The 27,057-nt window shown below is 36.8% G+C and overlaps 1 protein-coding gene across 1 annotated transcript in view; it reads left to right on the plus strand.

Moving 5' to 3' along the window:
• Positions 1-428: 428 nt before the first annotated feature.
• The window catches only part of plxnb1a (plexin b1a), a 101,065-nt gene continuing 74,436 nt past the window's right edge, over positions 429-27,057 (plus strand). Inside the window, exon 1 of the mRNA XM_067370809.1 lies at positions 429-702. The gene's annotated coding sequence lies outside the window, so the exon portion shown is untranslated. The remainder of the gene's footprint in view (positions 703-27,057) is intronic.

A 27,057-nucleotide genomic window follows, 5' to 3' on the forward strand; every position in this document is an offset into this window, starting at 1 on the left:
AACATAACAAACAAACATGTTTTTGTTTAAATATTATATTAACAAACAAATATGTTTTGTCTAAATGTTATATTAACAAACAAACAAAAAACAAACAAACAAACGTGTTTTTGTTTAAATGTTATATTAACAAAGAAACAAACATGCCTACATGTTTTTGTTTATATGTTATATTATAACATATAATATTATATAACAAATCTTTGTCTGATGATTACTGTAACAAACAAACCACATTTCTAAAAGTGTAGACTCTAAGCAGAATAAGCAGGGTTATTATTGGTTTTTGTGCTCGGGTCTCTTGTGTATGTCTGAAGCCCAGCCCTTTTCCATCAGCGGCCGCCGGGTCGCACTCGCGGACAATAACTCCACTGTGAACTGACGCTCACCTCCCGTTATTCCTCACCAAATACACACACAGAGCCGCGAATGATAGACAAGAGACGGGCTTCCCGGAGTTTGCGCCTCTAAAAATACACAGGGACTCATTCGCTTTTAGGAAATCATTCTTTGCGTGGAGACAGACAGCGAGGGACAAACACACGTGTGTGCACGGTCGGGCACGAGCGCTCCCGGTGAAGTTTACAGACTGAAAGTCTCTCGCTCGTGCGGATTAATCGGGATTCAAATCACTGCGAGTCTGTGGGAGGCGAAGCGTCGCGTTTTTTTGTTCCAAAGAAGATTTCATCGCTTTAATTGCAGGTAAGAAGATGACAACACTGTTGATTTCAAACCTGCTGTGCATTTTAGACTGTGTTGTGCAGTGCTAGATTTAACCTGTTATTTATGTGAACTCCAGAGTTGAGCAGTCGTGCACTTTAACTTCTGTGGTTAGTCCTGATGAAATGCACCCAATAGACGCACAAAAGTTGCCAACACCTTCCAAATATGTCTATGTCTCTTAGGAAATAGGAAAAAAAAATGTCATGAGGAAGTTCAAATACTCCCACAATCTCTTATATTAAGTGCACTTAATATATATTCAGGCCCGGATTAAGAACACATTGGGCCCTGGGGCTATAGCAACACCGAGGGCCCCCTTTCATCTGATTGCCATTCCACAGTGTGATGGCACCAATATTTCATTGTGCATTGGACTATTTCTGTCGTTATCTAAAGGGGCAAAGAAAGCATTCATAAAAACCCTTGCTTTCATATTAAAATGGTAATTGTTTCTCATGTGGACGTCAGTAAAAATAAATTTGCATTGCACCTCAGTGCAACTCATGCATTCAGATGGAGATTTGTCCATCTGGTTTTCTATCTTGCATTTTATCTCAAAATGATAATGTTATTTTTAAAAATATAGAAATTAGCAGAAATAAGTTACTGCAGCCTCTTATTTACACGAAGTAAAGTAGACAATAATTCTTTCCTCTGATTAACACAAAATAAACTATTTTGAAGAATATGGGTAACCAAACAGTTGATGGTCCCCAGTGATTTCCACATTATTATTATTTTCCTACTATGGAAATTAATGGGGACCAGCAACTGTTAGGTTACCCACATTCTTCAAAATATTTTTGTGTGTGTGTGTGTGTGTGTGTGTGTGTGTGTGTGTGTGTGTGTGTGTGTGTGCTTTTGTTTATATTACATTGTGGGGACCAAATGTCCCCATGATGTAATATAAACCTGAGTTCACCTACATCGTGGGGACCAGCCAGCGGTCCCCACAATGTAAATGGGTTTATAAATCATATAGAATGAGTTTTTGTGAAAAAGTAAAAGTTTGCACAGTTTCCTGTGAGGGTTAGGTTTAGGGGTAGGGGCAGGGTAGGGGGATAGAATGTACAGTTTGTTCAGTGTAAAATGCATTGAAGTCTATGGAAAGTCCCCACAATTCACAAAAACAAACATGTGTGTGTGTGTGTGTGTGTGTGTGCTCAACAGAAGAAAGAAACTCATTCAGGTTTAAAACAACTTGAAAGTGAGTATGTGATTACGGATTTTAATTTTTGGGTGAACTATCCCTTTAAGGACAAGGGTCCGCATGCTAACTATAAGGATGCTGTCACTTTAAGACCTACACGCGTCCGATTTTCTCAACTTCAGACATAACCAACTGTGTTTATGTAAACCTTTTGTGTAATTGACAGTATTGTAGCGCAATCAGACGCGAAAGATGAAGTCCAGTAGTCAGGTACTGTTTGACAGGCTTAAATGTGTGTGCACGCTTCGGGTGTATGGGGTCAGAAAAGGCGCATCTCAGAACAGCACACGAATGACATGTTTAACTGGCAGGGCTTTAAAGCACATGCAAATAAAGAACTTTTGTGATTGCAAATTATTGCAGTGTTCCGTGAGTAACTCTACCGCTGTGTTAACGTGTGTTGTGAATGTGTCGAGGTCGAGTTGTACGGATGGAGCCACCAGAACTGCAACTGATAAAATGTGCTTCAAAGGCAGATATTGGAGACAAGTCACTCGACATTGGTGTTCATCAAAAAACAGTAGGAAAGTTAATTTGGGATTTTTACACGGGTGATGATGATGAGAGAAAACACTGACATTCTGAATCCACGTCAATAAAATCAATCGACTCGTCCCTGTAAATGTTGAAAACACCTTACGTTTTCATGAGAAACAATTACCATCCGAATAGGGCTTAACTCATAATAAAAATAATAACTTGATGCAGCTGCTATCTCACCTTTTTTCAACGTGCAGTGGGTGAAGATAATTGTGGAGCTGCCGCTGCACGCGGGGTCTTCCACTGGCTCGGATGTTTTATGTGAACCGAAGTAGTTAGTTTTGGAATTTTTGATGTAAGGTTAGCATCCCTTTTCTCCCTTTCAAGCTTATTTTTCCTTTTTTGCGCACCACTATCACTTTTTTTATCATTTTGAACACCAGCGAGGCTGAACAAGCAATAAAGGCTTGCATAACGTCTAATGCTTGCTTGTCTAATCTACATGCATAACGCAAAGAGGCGTTTCCCGCGATGTCATATGGCGCGAATTGTAAAGTGATTTTGATTGGACGGGGATTTATCAGTCAGGCACATTTTCCAATCATTTTTTCTTGTTATTTTATTAGACAAAGATCAACCACCTATGACTTGTCAATCTCATTTCCTCCAGCCAATCACGGGCCCCCTCTACCCGCGGGCCCTGGGGCTTCAGCCCCACCTAGCCCTTATGTTAATCCGGCCCTGTATATATTATGAGAATGTAATTGAAAACAGCGCTTAAATGGCAATATATATATATAGTTTAACTGTCAAAATGAACATGTATTAGCAAGAATTGTCAATAGTCAGTATTGTCATGTTGATTTGTAGTTAGATGGAGGAGCTCATTCAGTCTCTGAGGTTGCAGTTGGATAGAGGTTGTTTGTTTTGTTTCATAATTGTTGTTTTAATGTTAATGTTTATGATGGTATGTGTCGGATTACAGTATATTTATGATAAAGCTGATCAGGTTTTATGAAAACCTGTAGAACATCATCCTAGTGAACTTGCTGTCACGAGCAGCTGCACTTAAATGTGCATTTTTCTGAATTAAAATGTTAAAGTAATGAATGGCGGACATGAGAAATATCATTAAAAGGTTGTAAACTCACATAATATGAATAGTCTAGACGTCGGCCTTCTAGATAGAGATGTTTGATTCGACATCCCTTCTTACCTTGTTGACTTCATCTGACCAGCCATGCATTTGACTAAATTGCAAATACTACTATTACTACTATCACTAATAATATGTTTATTTTATACAGAGCTTTCAGCCAGTACTTTAAAAAGTAAGCAAGAAACAAGAAAAATGTTTTCAATGGATTGTAGCAGCGGTTAGTAAAACTTCATACACCCAGGCCAGTAGGTGTCAGTACAGAGTGCACTTTTAACAGTAATTCTCTAAACTAAAAATCACATTTGAAAATATATGCTTTGGATCCCAGTGCTCAGCTGGACTAGTTGTCAAAAAGTGGGTTTGCATGCACTTTCAAAGTTCGATTTCATTTATTCTGACTGAAATCGTACCGGTGTTGGCCGCCTTTCCCAAAAGCATCGTAAGCCTAGATCATTGCCTCCAGTGGTCTCTACAATAAACTTAGCTCACGCGGCCCTGGTTTTTGTGAAGACCTAGATTATGCGATTCAAGCTGGGCTTCATCCATATCCAGCAACATGGAAACTGTTAAAGCTTAACTACATGAAACCCCTCTGTAGGAAGGTGTGAGGTACAAGAGTTTTTAATGAGCATGTATTTTATAGGTCATCAATCTGCCTCGCAGCATCTGTTGCCTTGTGGAGCATTCTTCATCAGTGAGTGTTTCCTTGTGGCCGGAGGGCTTTAGATGGCTTTTAACCATAAGGCACTGAACTTGACATTTTAGTGATCTGCACCAAACGGCTTCAGCCAAGAAACACAAAGCAGCCTCATATTATTGTACAGTGGTGGTAATATTTTTGTACTGGAATGAGTGTAGATCATGCAGGGGAATTTTAAATAACAGTCAGCAGAGATCCAGACATTAATTGTTGCATCAAATAGATAACAACAGTTGGAATTAGATGATGTTAGGCCTGTTAAGGTCCTAACTTTCTAAAGTAAGTTACATAAAAAGATAGATTGGTCTAATTTGAATTGGACTGATTACCTGCTAGTTGAGCAAACTAGTTAAAGGATTAGTTCACTTCTGAATGAAAATTTCCTGATAATTTACTCACCCTCATGTCATCCAAGATGTTCATGTCTTTCTTTCTTCAGTCGAAAAGAAAAAAATAAGGTTTTATGGTTATATAGTGGACTTCACTGGGGTTCAACAGGTTCAAGGTCCAAATGTCAGTTTCAGTGCAGCTTCAAAGAGCTCTACATGATCCCAGACGAGGAATAAGAGTCTTATCTGGAGAAACTATTTTTCTACAAAAAATTAAAATGTATTTACTTTTTAACCACAAATGCTCGTCTTGCACTGCTCTGCGATCTGCATGCATGACGTAATCACGTCAAGTCAAATGTCCTTTACAAATAAATGTAAAACAATGATGTCGGGCGATTTCTTTGGTACTTCCGCCTACAACATGCGTGACCTTTCCAACGTAATGCGCGGCGCATTATTCTTTTCAACTGAAGAAAGAAAGACATGAACACCTTGGATGACATGGGGTGAGTAAATTATCAGGAAATTTGAATTTGAAAGTGAACTAATCCTTTAAGTCAAAGTCTTAACATAGTGACTAAGTTTATGCAACTGGCCCAAATCTGGTTATATGTGAAGTCAGACTAACAGATCTACTCTGAAAAAAACATGATGGTAAACTTAAAATGATGGTAAAAAACAAACAAAAAACAATGCTACCTGTGGTTGCTATAAATTCACAATTAAAAATATGGTATAATATAGACACAGTGTTTCAGATATTATGGGACGGCATATTGGTGCCTGTATATATATACTTTTTTACAACTTATAACTGTATGTTATGTGAATTCACTATATGTGAATGTTAATTTACCAACCTGCTTTTAGGTACCAAAATCTGCTTTTTACCGTAAAATGTAGTGATAACTACCATAACTATACAAATGGTACAGTAGAAAACCTCATGATGAAACAAAGTTCATTGTAAGCAGCAGTCTGTCCATAAAACATGACCAATATATAGACGGTGCACAACAAAGACAACACACGACAACACTAAAATAATGCAATAAATGCAACGCAAAACACCCTAATTTCCTTTACTGATAACAATAAAATATGTAAAATATAATAATCCTTTTACTGTTTTTTTCTACTGTAAATTATACGGCAATTCAAAGCTGTTACATAGAAAAAACATAAATTTAACAGTATTTTAAGGTAAAATTAAGTATAATACAATGTTAAACTGTATGGTAAGGTAACACAACTGACAAAGGCTTTTTGCTGAAATGTTGGTGAGTGTGCAGTAGGGTTGCAAAAGGGTGGAAAGTTTCCGGTAAATTTCCAGAAACTTTCCACAGGAACTTAATATTCCAATTTGGAATTAACAGGAATTTATGGTAATTTAATGGAATTTACAGGAATTTATGGGGATTTATGAGAATTAATTGGAAATTGTATATCAATTTATAATATTTATTTAAAATGTAACATATAAAAACATAAAAACATTTGTTTGGTCATAACATAAAAATAACAGTTATTTATTTTTTTGCATTCAATTAATTCTAATTTGGTAAATATGTAAAATATATTTTATATTATTGGTATTTCAGTGTCACATGATCCTTCATGATCCTTCTTATTTGCTGATTTGATACTCAGTTATTGCAGTCATATCACACAATTAATTTTTTATTACTGTAGCATTTTTACACTTTTTTTCTGTAAAAAACAAAACAAAACAAAACACTTTTTTATACAGTTTGACTACACAAAAACCTGGTGTAGCATGATTATAACTGTCCATGTACATATTTATTGTGTGATCTTCCCACCCCCCCCACCCCCCCAGCTCCCTCACTCTTACGAAAAAATGTCATGAGGAAGTTCAAATACTCCCACAATCTCTCATCCAGCAAATGTTATTGTGCTGCCGGATCTCACAGAGGGATATGTGGTGGGAAAGACTGTGATGGACTTTCATCTAACTGTTCTTATCTTCATCTGTATTTGGCCAATAAAGTAAACTTAAGTGCTAATGTTTTTTTCAGGTCAATATTCAGCATATTATTCAATAATATCTTCTAAATTTGATCCTTATCTTATTGTTTTTTCCATATCCACCCACTTAAAGGTTTGGTTTACCTCACATGTGCATTTGCGCTGTTTTATCTCTTCATTATCTGCATAAAGACGTGAACGCCAAGCCAAAAATTTTGCGGTTTGAGTCAAAAATGCTTCTCTTGTTTCCGTCTCTGGCTTTCGAGTTTTAGCAGAAACCTTGCTCAAAGATGGCCATCTGCTCGCTGCTTTGTAGTTTCCTTCAGCACAATATCAGATTAACCCCTCACCTCATGTTCTATGGGAGTGTGGTGTGGAGCAGAACGGGATGTAGCGTGAAACCACGGGTCTGGAGGGTGTTGGCCAGGGTTAACAGGTGGTAGCAGACATAGATCCTGAAGGGTTGGTCCTCTCATTCAAACGCCTAGCCTAAAACACTGGTCTCGGTGTATGGAAATTAAACTTGTTTTGTGATATTGATTCTGTCGGTTAGCACCGTGTCATAAACTTATATGTGTCACTGAGTGAAAACTGAAAGATTATATAGTGCATTGACTGCATTCTAGTTTCTAGTTTGTTGCTTTTTTTAACACTTGCTCAAATGTTGCTCAGAGAGGAAGGTGTGAGGTACAAGAGTTTTTAATGAGCATGTATTTTAGGAGGTCATGAATCTGCCTCCCAGCATCTGTGTCGCTGTGGCAGGAGGGCTTCAGATGACTTTTAACCATAAGGCACTGAACTTGACATTTTAGTGATCTGGTACATCTGCACTGTTTCATGCTTCTGCCAAAGGACCTCATATTCATATACAGTGTCGTGATATCATAATATTTCCAACTAGAATGAGTGCAAGGGAATTTTAAATGAGTCACATCTAGATTTATTCTAATTCAGTTTGTACATGTTAATGGTTGCGTCAGTTTGTTTGCGAAAGTCGATCCGTTAGAACTAGATGATGTTTCTTTCTTTACACGCACAGGCTTGCATTTCCATGCAAATAACAGGGATCATAAAACATTGATATATTAGGGAATTTAAAATTGTGGTTTCCAGGCAAGGAAAAGTCATAGAAATTAAAGGATTAGTTCACTTTAAACTGAAAATGACCTCAAGCTTAACTCACTCTCAAGCTGTATATGACTTTCTTCTTTCTGATGAACACAATCTGAGTTGTATTAATAAATATCCTGACGCATCTGAGATTTATAATGGATATGAATGGGACCAACGAGTATGAGCTGAAGAAAGTGCATCTATCCATCATGAAAATACTCCGGGGGTTAATAAAGGCCTTCTGAAGTGAAGTGATGCATTTGTGTAAAAAAAAAAAAAAAAAAAAAAAATCCATATTTAACAAGTTATAAAGTAAAATATTCCTTCCATTTTTAACTTAAGAAGAAAGTTTAAAACTCTTGCAGTTCAAAACGCTTATGCTACATCCTACGCCTTCCCTATTCAAATTACGGAAAAAGCGTAACTAGTGCAACATCAGTTGGCAGTCTTGCAGAAGATAGATATTTTACTTTATAACTTGTTAAACTATCATTTTTAAATTTTTCATTTTAAAGTGAACTAATCCTTTAAAGGTGCCCTAGAATTAAAAATTGAATTTATCTTGGCATAGTTGAATAACAAGAGTTCAGTACATGGAAATGACATACAGTGAGTCTCAAACTCCATTGTTTCCTCCTCCTTATATAAATCTCATTTGTTTAAAAGACCTCCGAAGAACAGGCGAATCTCAACATAACACCGACTGTTACGTTACAGTCGGGATCATTAATATGTACGACCCCAATATTTGCATATGCCAGCTCATGTTCAAGGCATTACACAAGGGCAGCCAGTATTAACATCTGGATCTGCACAGCTGAATCATCAGACTAGGTAAGCAAGCAAGAACAACAGCGAAAAATGGCAGATGGAGCAATAATAACTGACATAATCCATGATATCATGATATTTTTAGTGATATTTGTAAATTGTCTTTCTAAATGTTTCGTTAGCATGTTGCTAATGTACTGTTAAATGTTGTTAAAGTTACCATCGTTTCTTACTGTATTCACGGAGACAAGAGTCGTCACTATTTTCATTTTTAAACACTTGCAGTCTGTATAATTCATAAACACAACTTCATTCTTTATAAATCTCTCCAACAGTGTGTAATGTTAGCTTTAGCCACGGAGCACTATCAAACTCATTCAGAATAAAACTTTTAACATCCAAATAAATACTTTACTCACATAATTCGAAGCATGCATACAGCATGCATGACGAACATCTTGTAAAGATCCATTTGAGGGCTATATTAGCTGTGTGAACTTTGTAAATGCGCTGTAATATAGTCGACAGCTCGTGTGGCAGGAAGCACGCGTCTTAAAGGGGCGGCGCCGAGTGTAAATCAGTGCATTGTTAATGATACCCCAAAATAGGCAGTTAAATTAATTTAAAAAAATCTTTGGGGTATTTTGAGCTGAAACTTCACAGACACATTCAGGAGACACCTTAGACTTATATTACATCTTGTGAAAGAACGTTCTTTAATGAAATCTTGTCAGTGAATATGAATTTTACTAGTTATATTCAACATTTGTTTACATTAGTTAACATAAACTAACAATTAAGAATTCTACAGCATTTGTTAATCTTAAAGTTAATCTCAGCATTTACTAACAGTGTGTTACGCAACCAGATTACTTTTTTCAAGTAACAAGTAAAGTGTCTCATTACTTTTAAAGTTACTTTTTCAAAAAAGTAATGCAAGTTACTTTGTTTTCCCATTTATTGACTGGCAGCTTGTCCATATGTTGAGAGAAATGGGGAATAAGTGACGTGTAAACATGATGGTTATTGTAGTTCTACACTAAAATCTCACTTGCACAAAAACAGATTCAGTATTCCACAAAATTGATAAAAAAAATTGAAATGTCCACACAGAATATTATGCAAACCTGCAATAATAAAATGTTAAATTACACATATATACTTTATGTATTTAATCTCACTTTATAAACCAATGTCTTTGCTGCTGACCTTCGATGATCCGATTCAACTATACGAATAAGCAAAATGACTTTCGATAAACATGACATTTGTTTTATTTTTTGTTTTTATTGCTGAAGTAAGAGTGTTGAACCTTCATCTCCTGTGTCTTATTCTTCTGTAATCCAGAATGGCAGCACAGCTGAAGGGTTTATTTGAGCTGCGCTCTTTACTGTACAATGATGAATTCGCATTTTCTTCAGCCTGAGGCTTATTCATTTCACTTTTGCTGGGAAAGGACCTTTACATTTGCCAGAAATATATCTTCTGTTTCTTTTTTCTTGTTGTTGTTATTAAAAAAACACAAAAAGCAAGCCCAGCCCAGTTGAGAAAAAGTAACTAAGTATTGCAATTAGTTACATTTTAGGGAGTAACGCAACATTGTAGCGCATTACATTTAAAAATAACTTTCCCCAACACTGCTTATTAATAAGATCAAAAGTTGTATTTGTTAACATTAATGTAACATTTTTAACATTTTTGGTCCCTGGTCTTTCTGTCGTTGTTTTTCTTAACCTGAGTAATGATTTCCAAGCCCACACACAGAACGTTATGCAGAACTGGAAAACGGGAAGTAGCAAAATCATATTTAGTGTTTGTTTACAAAGGATCTGTGGAAAAAGCCTTGAGGTTCAAAAAAAAATGAAAGAACAAGATAAATCATTCTTGCTTCTGATATTATGCCAGTGCTGCCATGGCAAGGTCAGTTTCCTCGAAGCTGTTGGACATACAGCGAGTAATCTGAGGATTGGTTAGAAGATCAGATGCTCACTAATAATAAGTCTGGCAAACAGATGAAAGCTTGCAAAGAGTTTTGAAATCGGCCCGCTCTTTTGATTGTTGTCACAGTTCAGGTCAGTTCGACCCACTGTACACCAGGACAGAGCACCTCACAAACCCTTCAACCCACTACCATTTGAATGTTATTGAAATGAATTTTAAAATTAATAACTTTTGTGTTACTATTTCTGACACGTTAGATATGGTTAGATCAGAATTAGAGACCGGAAAATCTTGCAAGTGATCATGTTGAACACCCCAATAACCAACCAGAACACCTTAGAAACTCGCTAAAAATACCCAAAACCTTTTAGCAAACTCATGTCTGGGCAATCAAGCAGAATACCATAGTATGACTCCAGGATTAATTGACATTAATCGAAATATGGATTTGCATGATTATCAGATCGCAAAAGCTGTGATTTATATAAATAAATAATAGTGAAGTGAAGCACTGCTGTTAACAGAAGAGAAATGTTAAGGGCTCCAAAATAAAAGCATGAAATATTTGAAAATGAAGAAATTACAACATAAATATTAGTTAAATTGTTATTATGAAATATTACAATAGTAATTTTTGTATTAAAATGTAATATTTTATTTACTATTATTATTAAGTATAAAAATAATTATGATAGTAGTAGTATTTTTTTATCATTATTATTATTAGTAGTAGTAGAAGTAATATTTTATAGTCATATTGTCATATAATCACAAATTGTGCATCACTACAAACAAGCACAGCAAACCTGGAGCGTTTTTTAATCGCATTTTAAATTTTCTCAGAAAAATCATAATTAGATTATTTCCCAAGAATTGTACAACCCTACCCTAGCAACCACATAGCGACTCGTTAAAAATCACACAAAATACCCTAGCATTTTGCACAGGAAAATGTATTTTGAATTTGCTATCCCACATTTCCCACAGTAGATTTGTATATTAAAATAATGTTGTTTTCTTTGTGAAACCATGACAGAGTTGTCTGTGTGTGTGTGTGTGTGTGTGTGTGTGTGTGTGTGTGTGTGTGTGTGTGTGTGTGTGTGTGTGTGTGTGTGTGTGTGTGTGTGTGTGTGTGTGTGTGTGTGTGTGTGTGTGTGTGTGTGTGTGAGAGAGAGAGTGTGTGTATTAAAAGAAAGCCCACCCGGGACTTCTCATTAGTTCTGGTCTCATGTGTAAAGGCCTTGCATACCTCTCCTTTCTTCCTGTTGGGTACACTTTTACGCTAACGACCCTCAGATTAGCTATTATACACCAGCTTTCTCACATTTTCTCTTCTTTACAGCTTATAAAACCACACCAGTTGTAATATTTACTATAACTTTAATTCTTTCTTTAAGAGAGATGATCTTCTGAATATATATATATATGTATATATATATATATATATATATATATATATATATATATATATATATATATATATATATATATATGTATATTCTATGACTTTGTACACCTCTGTTCTCAATGCCCTGCTGAGAAACTAAACCTCAAATGCTAGGCTAGTGTGCCAACATCCATCCTAGCCGTGCCCTGTCCATAAATAACCCTTTTTATTAGCGCACGGTTGGCAAGTGTTTACTTTGCCAGAGTGAGCGTTTCCTGTATTTTTAATCTAGACTGTGGTTTGACAGAGGCCCTTACAGGCCCGGAGATTAGGAAGCGTGGAGGTGTTGCCTGTGCTGAGAGGCGAGGACAGTTGTGGCTAGCATGATCACTTCAGAGTGGGTGATTGCTTATTCTCGGTTTATTTGAGTGCGTGTCGAATGTGTCAAAACAGTTTCACATGCTGGTCAGTTTCTCTCCCACTGACCCACACACACACTGGGGTTCATGATATATAATGCAAGTGTGGCAAGTTGTTGAGCTAAAAATATTCAGCGTTGCATTTGTGCTGTGACATAAGTGTGCTTTCCTGTGGAGGCCATGTATGGAGATTTTACGTGAGGCTCATAAAATATGAAATGTTTTCTCTGATCTGACACCAGACTAAACTAAAATTTTGTTTATACTCTTTTTCTTGTGTCCACACTGTGTTTTCCAGTTTCTTCGCCTGTAATATCAGCTACATTTCATCTCTTGTTTTATTTATTTTTTCCTGTGACATTTGACTCTGTCAAAGAACAGTTCATCCAGCAGTCATTATTTGCTCACCCTCATGCTGTTCCAAACCCCCTTTTTTCTTCATGTAATAATAATTTGACATGTTTTGAAGAATCTTTTGAATCCTTTGAGTTGAGCTATGTGAACAAATCAGACCTGTGTAAACAAATCGGACTGATTCATGAATCAAAATGAAACAGCTCACTGGAAGGGAAGATTATCACTGAATAATAACTTACATTTTGTAGTCTTGGAACATGGTGCCTACATTTTTTTGATCAGTTTTATGATTTAAAGGGTTAGTTCACCCAAAAATGAAATTTCTGTCATTAATTACTCACCCTCATGCCGTTCCACACCTTCGTTGATCTTCAGAACACGAATTAAGATATTTTTGATGAAATCCGATGGCTCAGTGAGGCCTGCATTGACAGCAAGATAACACTTTCAATGCCCAGAAAGCTACTAAAGACATATTTAAGTCAGTTCATGTGACTACAGTGATTCAACCTTAATGTTATGAAGCGACGAGAATACTTTTGTGCGCCAAAAAACAAATATCTATATTTTCAATAATATCTAGTGATGGGCGATTTCAAAACACTGCTTTGAATCTTGTTTCAAATCAGCGGTTCGGAGCTCCAATGTCACATGATTTCAGCAGTTTGGCAGTTTGACACTCGATCCAAATCACTGATTCGAAACAAAAGATTTGTAAAGCTTCATGAATCAGTGTTTTGAAATCACCCATCACTAGATATTGTTGAAAGGTCGTTATTTCGTTTTTTGGTACACAAAAAGTTAGGGCTGGGCGATATGGCAAAAATGTAATCTCGATAATTTTTTCCCATATTGATCGATAATGGTATATATTTCGATATATAAACTGTTAATGCTGCCAGCTTTAAAAGCGTATCCTAACTATGACTGAAGCCACAAAAATTTAAGGATTCATTAATTACATTTCAATATATTAACAAAAACAGATTATATATTTGGCCTTAAAAAATTAAGACAATTTACTAACTAATCATTTACACTCAGAAAGGCCAAAAAAAAACATATTTAAAACAGTTCATGTGACTACAGTGGTTCAACATTAATGTTATGAAGCGACGAGAATACTTTTTGTGCGCCAAAAATAACAAAATAACGACTTTATTCAACAATATTTAGTGATGGGCGATTTCAAAACACTGCTTCATGAAGCTTCGAATCTTTTGTTTCGAATCAGTTATTCGGATTGAGTAAAATCACGTGACTTTGGAGCTCCAAACCGCTGATTCGAAACAAAAGATTCAAAGCAGTGTTTTAAATTCGTCCATCACTAGATATTGTTGAATAAAGTCGTTATTTTGTTATTTATGGCGCACAAAAAGTATTCGCGTCGCTTCATAACATTAAGGTTGAACCACTGTAGTCACATGATCTGATTTAAATATGTCTTTAGTAGCTTTCTGGGCATTGAAAGTGTTAATTATCTTGCTGTCAATGCAGGCCTAACTGAGCCATCGGATTTTATCAAAAATATCTTAATTTGTGTTCTGAAGATGAACGAAGGTCTTACGCGTGTGGAACAACATGAGGGTGAGTGATTAATGACAGAATTCTCATTTTTGGATGAACTATAAAAGAGGCGATTTGACATACTCCACTTGCCTTTGTCACCCGCAGAGCTATGCCAGCCATACGAAACATGGCTCCATGTAAGTACAGTAAGCCGGGTCTGTGTCACAGACAGGCAGCCTGACATGACAGCTGCATCTGCTCTCATTTTGCCTAATCCATTAGCTGAAATGTTACAAGCCACTGGAGGGGGTTTGACCTGGGGTCCTTTTGACAATATATTGGCTTTATCTGTGGACATCCGCACAGTGACTCACATATTTGTTTGGGTGAGAGGATATTAGCTGCGACTACTGAAGCAAAGCAATTGTACCAGAGTTGGCCAATGACCTTTTGGTGGGCAGCAGATTAAAGGGGGAGAAAAGGCAGTTTTTGAGACCGGATTTCAGTAGCATTATAATCTTGCATTATTTATTTTTTCTTTTTTATATTATTTTATGCACATTTTTATATACATCTCTTGTTGAAATATAATGTAATGGGTTGTTAGAGTATAGTTTTAAACATTTGACTACCATTGACTACCAATGTGGGGTTAGATCTGATCGGTTACAAACATTCTTCCAAATATCTTTCTTTGTGTTCAGCAGAACAAATACATTTATACAGGTTTGGAACAACTTGAGGGTGAGTTAATGATGACAAAATTGTAATTTTTGGGTGAACTATCCCTTTAAGCGCCTACAGAAAGTTGTTGTTATGACTAAGATTTCACTGGATGTCATGGATCAGTGGTATAGTTCATTATCTGTTTACCTCAGCTAGTTAGTTAATTGCTCACAGACCACAGTGCAGATGGTAACAGCCAGTCCATCTGTGCAGCTAGCTTCACCCCATTATTGTAATTGCCTTGTCTTACTGAAGGTAAAGCATCTAAGTTGTGTGACATGAATAAACCAAGAAAAATGACAATACTATAGTATAAAGTATATCATCAGTAACAGTTTTATTTGAGTTTTCAAATATGTGGATATATATTTTTGTGGCTAATCTCAAAATAGGCCTCCTACTGTTTTGAAAGTAGAAACACTATCACATTATCAGTGCTTTGTGCATGTTTCCCAAATGCTTATTTCTCTGCCATTGTTCAGCCAAACACATGCATTAGTTGAGTTAGAAGTTGACATCTCAGACTGCTCAAATATACAACAATGTTGAAACAGTGTTATGAATGATTGAATTGTAGTTTTGCTAGAGTTGCAATACACGACATTACCTTGTCATAAAATGTCATTCTGATAATAAAAAACAGAGTTGCATATAAACATTTAAATTGCACATAAGGCAGTTTTTATATAAACTTTTTAATGATGTAATTTTCTACTCCAAGTTGTTGTTGACACATAAATAATGGTGGGTGTAATAACTTGTTTTCATTGCAGTTTTATTCAAACATACATTAAATAATGAAGAAAACAGGTTAAGAAAAAATATAATTAAAGGTGCCCTAGAACCGGTTTTCACAAGATGTAATATAAGTCTAAGGTGTCCCCTGAATGTGTCTGTGAAGTTTCAGCTCAAAATACCCCATAGATTTTTTTTTTAATTAATTTTTTTAACTGCCTATTTTGGGGCATCATTAACTATGCACTGATTCAGTGCGCCGCCCCTTTAAATCACATGCTCCCTGCCACACGAGCTCTCGACTATATTACAGCGCATTTACAAAGTTCACACAGCTAATATAACCTTCAAATGGATCTTTACAAGATGTTCGTGCTGCATGCATGCTTCGGATCATGTGAGTAAAGTATTTATTTGGATGTTTACATTTGATTCTGAATGAGTTTGATAGTGCTCCGTGGCTAAAGCTAACATTACACACTGTTGGAGAGATTTATAAAGAATGAAGTTGTGTTTATGAATTATACAGACTGCAAGTGTTTAAAAATGAAAATAGCGACGACTCTTGTCTCCGTGAATACAGTAAGAAACGATGGTAACTTTAACCACATTTAACAGTACATTAGCAACATGCTAATGAAACATTTAGAAAGACAGTTTACAAATATCACTAAAAATATCATGATATCATGGATCATGTCAGTTATTATTGCTCCATCTGCCATTTTTCGCTGTTGTTCTTGCTTGCTTACCTAGTCTGATGATTCAGCTGTGCACAGATCCAGACGTTAATACTGGCTGCCCTTGTCTAATGCCTTGAACATGGGCTGGCATATGCAAATATTGGGGGCGTATATATTAATGATCCCGACTGTTACGTAACAGTCAGTGTTATGTTGAGATTCGCCTGTTCTTCGGAGGTCTTTTAAACAAATGAGATTTATATAAGAAGGAGGAAACAATGGAGTTTGAGACTCACTGTATGTCATTTCCATGTACTGAACTCTTGTTATTCAACTATGCCAATATAAATTAAATTTTTGATTCTTTAATATATAATATAGTGCATATATTTAAAGGGGTGGTTGATTATGATTTCACTTTTTTAACTTTAGTTAGTGTGTAATGTTGATCATAAACAACATCTGCAAAGTTACGACACTCAAAGTTCAATGCAAAGGGAGATATTTTCTTTTACAGAAATCAGTTTTTAAAGACTGCAACAAATGGCTGGTAGGGACTACAATGAGCTTCTCCCTGGGTTAGTGACATCACAAACCTTAAAACTTACATGTTGGGCTGCTTTAGAGAAGAGGAAGAGTTGTTGTAGTCGAGTGTTGTTGACATGCCTTCATTTTACGCCAGACTGTTTCACAAACGAGGGTCAATTCAACACAAAAGATGAACATGACGGCACATGCTAGTGGATGAGTTGAATCAACTCTACAGCAACTACATCAATTTATCCACTAACCATTCAGAAACGTCTAAAAGTTGTAACTTCTTCCTGAGTCTCTCCATCAGTGTCGACTCCGGTTTGAACAATGTAAGGCTGAACACCGTTACTGACAATCCTCATTTTGTCTGCGTGAGATTCTCCAGCTTTGTTGTTGTTGAGCTGTTAAAGCAGCAGCTCATTTGCATTTAAAGGGACACACACACAAAACTGCAGTTTTTTAGAGGCAAATTTGACTGTAATAAATGATCTGTGGGGTATTTTGAGCTGAAACTTCACAGACACATTCTGGAGACACCAGAGACTTACATTACATCTTGAAAAAGGTGCATAATAGGTCCCCTTTGACAAAATGCTCCTCTAGTTATTTTTACTAGTTTAATAATGAATTTATGGACCCTCAATGGCTTTCCTGAGGTAAATGTATAATGTTACATGACATTGTTTACAATGAAGATCCATTAAAAACAAGTAATCAATGTTTTCACATGTTTACCTGTTGTAGCTTATCCATGTTATGTGCACGAAATAGGCGCTGACACAGTCAATATGTGCCATCAGAGATGTCACAGTTTTCGGCCCAATATTTTTGGTTGATCACTTGTGTAATGAAGTCGTTACATGTATGAATAGCACTTTAATTGTATTTTTGAATAAATTAGTAGACCTGAACCAAAAAAGGAGCTTCATGTAATTGATCCTTAAACACTTTCAAAATTGGTGTGTGTTCTGACTCAACCAATGCAGTTCAGGGTTGGGTGATCTGTTTGCCCATCCAGTCGGGTTTGGGAAGCATAATGGCACACATTCGATCTTGCCATGCATAAACCCAAGCCCTGAAAATGCATGCAAAAGTGCAAATTGTCATTATTTCACATGCATGAGTGAATTACTCGTAAGGCAATAGTGGTGCTGTTTAACACAGTCTTTCACGCTTATAATGGCTTTAAATGTGGTTAGTTTGCACTCAGTTCCACTTGCAGGCACCGCTGTACAGTAATACAAGCTGGCTGAGTTAACCTTATTTGGCAGGAAGCTGTAAAAGATCTATGCCATGGCTAAAATCAATGAGGCCAAACCATTGCACGGGTAACAAGCCCCTTTCAAGTGTCGATCCCAAGCATCTGCCTCTCACTTCAATCACACCCTCAGAGAGAAAGGAGGATTACACCTCTCAATGCAGAATCACCCCCTTCTTTCCCCAAATCTCAAATGATCGGGATAATGAAGAGAGTGGGGGGAAGAGAGAGAGAAATGGTGGGATGGTGGACTGACTCAACACACCCCTCCCCTCCAGTTATGCCTGCTCCATAATCCCTTAATCCCATTGGCTTTGAGAATAATTCTGCTTGATCAACTGATCAATTTATAACTACCACTACATCTGTGCTTCAAATAGCTGAGGACAGAGCATTCAAGGCATGCGAAGACTGCTGTAGCTCACAGATAGTGACAGGCACAGTTGAATAGTTATTTCTTAAAAGCAAAGTGTGTATTTTTTCACATCACCTTAAGACTATTATTCAAGTTTAATGTACAGAGACAACTTATATTTACGAATAGATAATAAAAAAAAAAAAAACAGTTTTCCATTTAAAAATGTTAAAATTTTAAAACTTCTATTCAAAGTAATGTGTAAGATTTGTACATTCACGTGTGTTTTTACTTTATGGTAACTTTACATGTCATTAAAATGAAACTTTTAAAACACAAGTGCTTTTCAAAACCATATGAAACAAAATTAAATACAAAGATTATGTATTCTTCTCTTTTCTTTATCATGGATGCTCTTTATTTGTCATCAACCCTTGTACTTTTTGGAGTCTCCGCACATTGATTTGATAAAAGATCATATTTTAATATTCTAACATATTACAAAAATATTTAAAGGGGACCTAGAATGCCCCTTTTACAGAATGTAATATCAGTCTCTGGTGTCTCCAGAATGTGTCTGTGAAGTTTCAGCTCAAAATACCCCACGGATCATTTATTATAGCTTGTCAAACACGCCGTTTTTGTGTGTGTCCCTTTAAATGCAAATGAGCTGCAGCTCCCCGCCCCCTTTCCAGAAGAGGGCGGAGCTTTAACAGCTCAACAACAACAAAGCTGGAGAATCATCAACTCATCAACCCGATTATAGCACTTAAACACAGAAAAAGCCAGATTTTCATGAGATGTCCCCATTAACATAAAATTACCCGCTTCACCTATACAAATAAATGCACACTGGACTTGTTCATGGCAGAGGTTTGCATTTATGTAACAACTTTCATTAAGTATACAGCTGAATTTACTGCTGAATGAAGGGAATGTTTTCTTGGATTTGGAGTTGGTTCAAAGACATTCTTGCTGAAGGGATGTTCCAGCACTTGTCTTATCTCTAATGCTGTGTTCAAAGTCAAATCAGGGCTAAAATACTTTTTGAAAAGCTCACAGCATATATCTGATTTGATTCTGTTGTCATTGAATAATTCTTAAGCTAATCTCTGCCTTCTGAGTCTCAGCCAAAGGAACAATGCGGCTGCTTGTAAAACAAATCATTTGTTTCATTTATATGTTTGCGACACTCAAATATTCATAAAAGTAAGATAAAAGAAGATAAAATAAGGAAGAATGAATTTCTTGCTATCGTGTTGGCTTGTGTCAGCCTTTGCTGAAGATTCACTCCCTTTCTTGAGGGTGTTACAGTTTCTGTTTTGTGGCAGAATTAGCTGTACTCCACACAGACGGGTGAAAAAGTTAATTGGTTTCCTGTCAAGAAATTAAACTAAACATACTCCATAAATAAAGAAAAGATGCATTCCTATGCCAGGCCTGTGCCTTTAGGGCAAGAGGCATAAAGGGTTTTTGTAACCATTTCCCATTGTCTCCGTGAATCTGCTGCGTGTCCTTATTATGGGATAGTGACAGCAGTGTTCTGCTGATAGAATTAGAGTGAATTTCAGCGGTCTGTAATCATGGCTATATACGCTTTCATTGGATTTTGACGCAGTCACATTTTTTTTAGAATGTCTGCTCATGAAAATGTTTGTGTGATTATCTCTTAAAAAAAATAAACCTCATAAAATATTCTAATCTAATATAACTTCTATGTTCAGTGTCCTACTAACCATAACAGTGGTGCAAGGCCATGTACACACTGCTGGTTGCTTATCTTCTCGGTGCCTAATCCTTGTTATACAAAGTTTGTTTTTAGGGGACTTTTACTACTTAAATAATGATAAACATGATCAAATTAATGAAAAAAGTTTGAATAATTATCGAGCACGTCCTGCAATTGGTCATTTTTTGCAATAAGTTTGGGCTTTTAGGGAGGAACAAAAGTGCAGGAAAGAAATTCACTAAAATCACAAAGCCCTAGTTTCTTGCAAGGTCTCCACAATGATGTTGTAAATGTATTGTCCTTTTCAGACGCCTGGTAGAACTGCCAGAGCAGTGAATGTAGTGAAGCAATTTTAGCTGCGCATAGAAAAGTATCATCTGATTGATTCTTCTGAACGGCTTTGTAGACGCCACCGAACTGGCAGAATTGATCGGAGCACCCTTTGTTTTTATTGCCAGATTAATAGATAATCAAAATAATAGTTGCAGCCAGTGTTACGGTAACGCAAGTTATCAGAGTAACGTAATCAGGTTACTTTTTTCAAGTAAGTAGTAAAGTATCACATTACTTGTAAATTTACGATAAAATATCAAAGTTAGTTTTTTAGACAAGTAACGCAAGATACTTTGTTTTCCCATTTATTGACTGATGCCTCTCCTGTCCCCATGTTGAGAGAAATCAGGGGCCCGTTTCAGAAAGGAGGTTAAGTGAGTATGTTAACCCTGAAATGGGAAACTCTTTTCTGTTTCAGAATGGGAGGTATGTCAAACCCGAGAAAGCAGGTTAAGTCAAGCCCGTTTCTGAAAGAGAGGTAACTTATACTCAGAGTCAGTTACCATGGTGAACCTAACCTGGTCGGGAGCAGGTTTTCTTCAGTAAACCCAGATATCCTTTGGTCTCCTCCCCATTTTTAAAGTGCAAGTGATGTTTAAATAGTTCATTCATTCATTCACGCTGCAAAAATGCTTTTCGTACTGAGTATGTTTTGTCCTATTTCAAGTACAAATATCTAAAAATTCTTAAATCAAGATGGATTTTGCATATAAGAAAATTATATAAGTTATTTAGTCTTGTTTCCTGGGGGATCTAAATTAAGTGCATTTTACTTAAGTAAAATGATCAATATCTGCCAGTGTGGAAATAAAAATAATCTTAATGCAAACAGAAAACAAGATTATTCGGAGTGTCTATTACTAAGTGCAAATTTACAGTAGCTCCGCCCCCCAATGTCAGACCAGGTTAAAATTGATGTATTTTCTTGTGACTGCAGTGGTGTAGGCAGTAGCGTGTTGGGTTCGGAGAACTAACTTGTGATGCGATTGACTGGGTTTGAATCCGCCTTCTGCCGAGCTCGCTATTCTTCCTTTTCCCATCACATAAGGCATTTATTTTAAATAAAAATGAAAATGTTCTAAAAGTGGAAGTAAATTGCCTAATGAGTGTTTAATAATGATCAAATCATTTACACTTTTTATTGCATCCTGTTAAATAATTTTTTTTTCTTTTTTTTTTTTTTGCATGTGGGATACCATGAAAATGAATATTAGTTCAATAACTTACCGTTCTACCAGTTTTCACCTTTGATATTATAACAGTGATAAGAATTAAACTTGCATTGACTCAGAAGTATGCGGACATCCTTTTGTCACGTGCTGTTGCCATTAGGGCTGGGCGATATATCGAATGCTTTTATCACGCGCATTTCGTCAGTAAAGCCGGTTCCCTGATTGACACTAAATCACCATCACCTGCTTTCAAATGGAGCGGCATTTAATAGACAGAGCCGTAGTTCACTCATAAGCCACGCAATATCGCGTTCAATATCGACGGTATTGAACGCGATATTGCGTAGCTTGTCAGTGATCTACGGCTCTGTCTATTAAATGCCGCTCCATTTGAAAGCAGGTGATGGTGATTTAGCGACAAAAGCATTCGATATATCGCCCAGCCCTAGTTGCCATGGTGAATCGTAATATCAGAGCTCCATTGATGATGGCTTTTCATAGTCGTGGTGCACACGCTTAACTCGGAGTCAACCTACTCGGAGTCGACTGAACTAACTCAATTCAGCTGTTCTGAAACAGAAAACTCAGAGTTTGCCATCTCAGAGTAAGTCAACTCAGAGTTCAAGTTTTAACTCCGAGTTGGTTGAACCTCTTTATTAAAACGGGCCCCAGGAGTAAGGTGTAAAAGTCACATAAAAGTAACCTAATACATTACTTTCCATAAAAAGTAATTTTTTTTCAGAGAGTACTGCAATAATGTAATGCATTACTTTTAAAAGTAACTTTCCCCAAACTGTTTACAGTCCCAGATTTTAGTTTTTATTTTATAGACCAATTTTGTGTTTGCAAACAGCGATGATGTTTTTGTGGGCGGAGCCTACGTGGTTGCAGAAAACTACTGTTCTGCAGTAGCAGTCTATGGAAGCCACGGAACAAAATAATAAAAGAAGTAGAATTTTGAGTTTACATCTCACAATTCTGACTTTTTCCCCGGCAAATCTGAGTTTATATCTCACATTTCTTTTGTCTGGCTATCACCAGACCAAGCTCAATTTAAAATTGAACATTGGTCTGGGGAGTTTGCTATGTATTTCCTACTGCACAAGAGGCGTGATCAACGAGCATTATTCATGCAATTGGATAGTCCTTCAACCAATCAGATCAGCGATCCGGGTGATCATGCGAAAACTCCAGACAGGCTTAGTTTGTATTGGTTTGTAGCATTGATCAGTGGTTTGCAGAAGCAGCAATGGCATTGAGCGATTTTTGCAGGTTGTGCAAAAAAAAAAAAACATGAAAGTGAGAGATATTTACACCCGGTCGAGCGATTTGTTTGCTAAACTAAAGAAGTCATTCAGCATCGTTGAGAGGTTAAAAGGAATTGGATTGACGGTCGTGCGAGAGACGTCATCGTGTTATACCCGCCAATTGCGAGCAAGGTGGATAAGCCAGTCTGTGATTGGTTCCTGCAAAAGATGCAGCAGAAATGAATGTACGGGTTTCCAGACTGAATTGCCGGGCGAAATCAAATCGCTGGCAGATCAGGCTGGGTTTACCCAGTCTAACATTTCAAGAAGGAAAAACAGAATTGTGAGATGTACTCGTTATTCTGTCTTTTTTTCCATCAGAATCGCAAGTTTATATCCCACAATTCTGACATTTTTCCCCATCAGAATTGTGATATAAACTCACAGTTTGCAAGTTATAAAGTCCGAACTAGGATATTGCATTTAAACATGCAAATGCAAGAAAAAAAAGTGAGAATTGTAAAATAAAAATGTTATAGGCTATGTTTAAAAGTTATCTATGTAAAATGTTATAGGTTTAAATATTATTTCATGCTATAACTGCCATGTGTCTCCTATGAACTGCATATGTGAATATTATGTAGTCAAATTCCTGCTTTAATAGGAGACTAATCATTGCAGGTTTCATCCGTCCAGTCTGTGACTTGCAACATAAACGTCTCCGTTTAGCTTCACATGGCGTCTTCAATGACGGTATTCTATAAAAATGAAGTCTATATTTTTTGCATTCCAATTCTGACATCCAAAAGCGCAACAAAATATTTTTCTCTCATTCTTTGGATTTTGCCCATTTTCTTCCGCTTGTTACCACTATTTTTCTGCCATCACTATGTGCGCGCAGCTGCAAGTGACGTAACTGTGACGTCTGCTCCAAATTGGTCTATTTGTTTAGACAGAATAGAGAGAGATGTCATTAATCCATAATCAACCCAGTGTGTTACTACCAGAACTTCATGTAGGCTTGCTGAACGTTATTATGTGGATGCAAAGAGTTGTTGTTGTCCTCCTACACAGATTTGGAGTTATCCAGGCTGAGGTCTCCTCTGCGATACTGATGATTACACTGAACCAGGAGAGTGGCTTTAAATTACTGTGTTTACTGGCTGGGTTTTGCTCCATGGACCATGAGATGTGAACCCTGCTATGAAAGATCCACTCACTGAGTTTAGTGTTATGGTGGAAGAGGGAAAAATAAAGATGGTGGAAGGGGGGGGGAAAAAGGAGGGAGAGAGATTTTCATGGCCGAACTGCTGAGCCTTGTAATTAAGTGGAGAAGTTGGCTGAGGATTCGGGATGTTGTTTGTTCCAGCTTTGGTCAGTAAAGAGGAAATCGCTGCAAGCCATGTTATGACCACTGAGGAGCATGTTATCTTCAGACACTTCTTGGCCAGCACTGTTGCATGCAGGGATATCTCTACACTGTTTATACGGTACTACTACATTTCAGTAAAACTGTCTTCTCCTTGTTGATTTTCTTTTAATATGTTTAAAAAAGCATGTCAACCTAATCGGAGACTTATGGCATCGCTAGACTTTGAAACCATACAGAGACAGATTCTCGATGATCGCTGACATCTGTTTAGCTTCATCTCATGTTCTCTATCCATATGTCTTGTTGCATAGACAAATCAGTATATTCTTTAAAGAATGCACACATTAACTATGTGCAGTCATGACCTACATGCTTGCATGGCCAAGGAAGTGTAGCATTTTGATTGGATGACCTCTTTCTTCTGGAATTTAATGATATTTAAGTACTTCTGTTTATACATTACGGTTCAAAATTTTTGTTGTTTTCCGTGCCAGTTTGATACGATTGGAAAAAGTCAAAAGGGAACAGTCACAAACTCCTTATCCATGTGGGCTTGTGGCTGATATTAGCTAACAAAAGCATAGTTTAAAAATCCCCTGGGAATAGTGTGTGACACTGACAACCTTTGACTTACTATTTTCAACATACAATCAATTGGGACATAGAAATATATCATTTAGAATGAAGGCACTAGTTGGTGTATTACTGATGCAATACTGACCAGGCCACAGTTTTCCACATATACTTCATAGAGTGACAGCCACAGGAAGTCTTAATGGTCTTCACTGTAAGTCCATATGTCATAAACTGAAGCACGTACACAGCATTTTTCACTGTCAGGTGTTCAAGCACAAAAAACGCAGTTTAAAGGCATGCATAATTGCCTGTGTTAAGTGCATAAGCTAATGGCAAAGTGCTTGGCTAAGGTGCTAGTACAGCCGTTTGTCACTGCATTAGTGCTGGGTGGACCCGCTGCGCTGAAACCATGCAAAACAGCTAGACCTCCTCAGAAGGACCATTCACGTCAGCCCAAGGTAAACTTTCACTCGAACATCACAAATCTCTCTTTATTTCACTGAGGTGAGACCCAATGATGGAAAAAGACCTCAGTGTCCCAGCCAGAGCTTGTTAAACATTACACACCGAGGCTCTGAAGGAACAAACAGGCTTTCGGGAGGGTTGTTGGAAATTTGCTATGAATCTTATCCAGTTATTTTTAGCTGTTTCCAGTATGCTTGAATGCGGTCATTACAACATCGGGGTCCTCATGTGGTGAAAATGTAAAAACAACCATGCAGCTCATTTATTTTATCTTCTGTGTTAATGGGATAGTTCATCAAATAATTGAAATTCTAAAAATCACTTGCTCACCATTGTGTCATTACAAACTTGTACTGTATGTAGGGTTGTACCAATACCAGTAAAATTTTGTGGTTCTCGTTACCAGTTTTCAGCAACTGTTGAATTAAAGGATTAATTCACTTTCAAATGAAAATTAGCCCAAGCTTTACTCACCCTCAAACCACCCTAGTTGTATTTGACTTTCTTCTTTCTGATGAACACAACTGGAGAAATATTAATAAATATCCTGACGCATCCAAGCTTTATAATGGCAGTAATGCTCTACCAAACGAGTATGAGCTGAAGAAAGTGTCTCCATCCACATCCATCCATCATAAACGTACTCCACACGGCCCTGGGGGGTTAATAAAGGCCTTCTGAAGAGAAAAACTAAACTTGTATTCAGATTGTGAATGGTTAATAAACAGAAAAGCAAGAGTGATTTTATAATCACTAAGGCTGTCAACCTTGTGAGTGTTCAGCGGTGTTAAAGGGTTAGTTCACCAAAAAATGAAAATAATATCCTTTATTACTCACCCTTATGCTGTTCCACACCCGTAAGACCTTCGTTAATCTTCGGAACACAAATTAAGATATTTTTGATGAAATCCGATGGCTCCGTGAGGCCTGCATAGCCAGCAATGACATTTCCTCTCTCTAGATCCATTAATGTACTAAAAACATATTTAAATCAGTTCATGTGAGTACAGTGGTTCAATATTAAAATTATAAAGCGACGAGAATATTTTTGTGTGCCAAAAAAACAAAATAATGACTTATTTAGTGATGGCCGATTTCAAAACACTGCTTCAGGAAGCTTCGGAGCGTTATGAATCAGTGGTTCGGATCACCAAAGTCATGTGATTTCAGCAGTTTGGTGGTTTGACACGCGATCCGAATCATGATTCGACACAAAAGATTCATAACGCTCCGAAGCTTCCTGAAGCAGTGTTTTGAAATCGGCCATCACTATATAAGTCGTTATTTTGTTTTTTTGGCGCACCAAAAATATTCTCGTCACTTTATTCTATTAATATTGAACCACTGTACTCACATGAACTGATTTAAATATGTTTTTAGTACATTAATGGATCTTGAGAGAGGAAATGTCATTGCTGGCTATGACTGAGCCATCGGATTTCATCAAAAATATCTTAATTTGTGTTCTGAAGTCTTACGGGTGTGGAATGGCATGAGGGTGAATAATAAATTACATTTAAATTTTTGGGTGACTTTAAGCGGATTAGCACCTCTGATAGGCCGTTGCAGTTCACATGCTCAACAGATATGATTGTGATTGGCTACAACGCTCGACACTAGTTAAAATATGCTGTAAACAGAAACCTTTGACGCTCAGAAAGTGCTCAAACAAACACGAACAAGAGCATTTGGAAGCAGCATTAAAGAGACCAATTTTTTACTTTTTGTGCCCCACTTAAGAAAGAAAATCATACATTTTCATTTTTCAAAGTTTTGGCATGT

This window comes from Chanodichthys erythropterus, chromosome 20 (assembly GCF_024489055.1).
Source record: "Chanodichthys erythropterus isolate Z2021 chromosome 20, ASM2448905v1, whole genome shotgun sequence".
Classification (NCBI taxonomy): Eukaryota; Metazoa; Chordata; class Actinopteri; order Cypriniformes; family Xenocyprididae; genus Chanodichthys; species Chanodichthys erythropterus.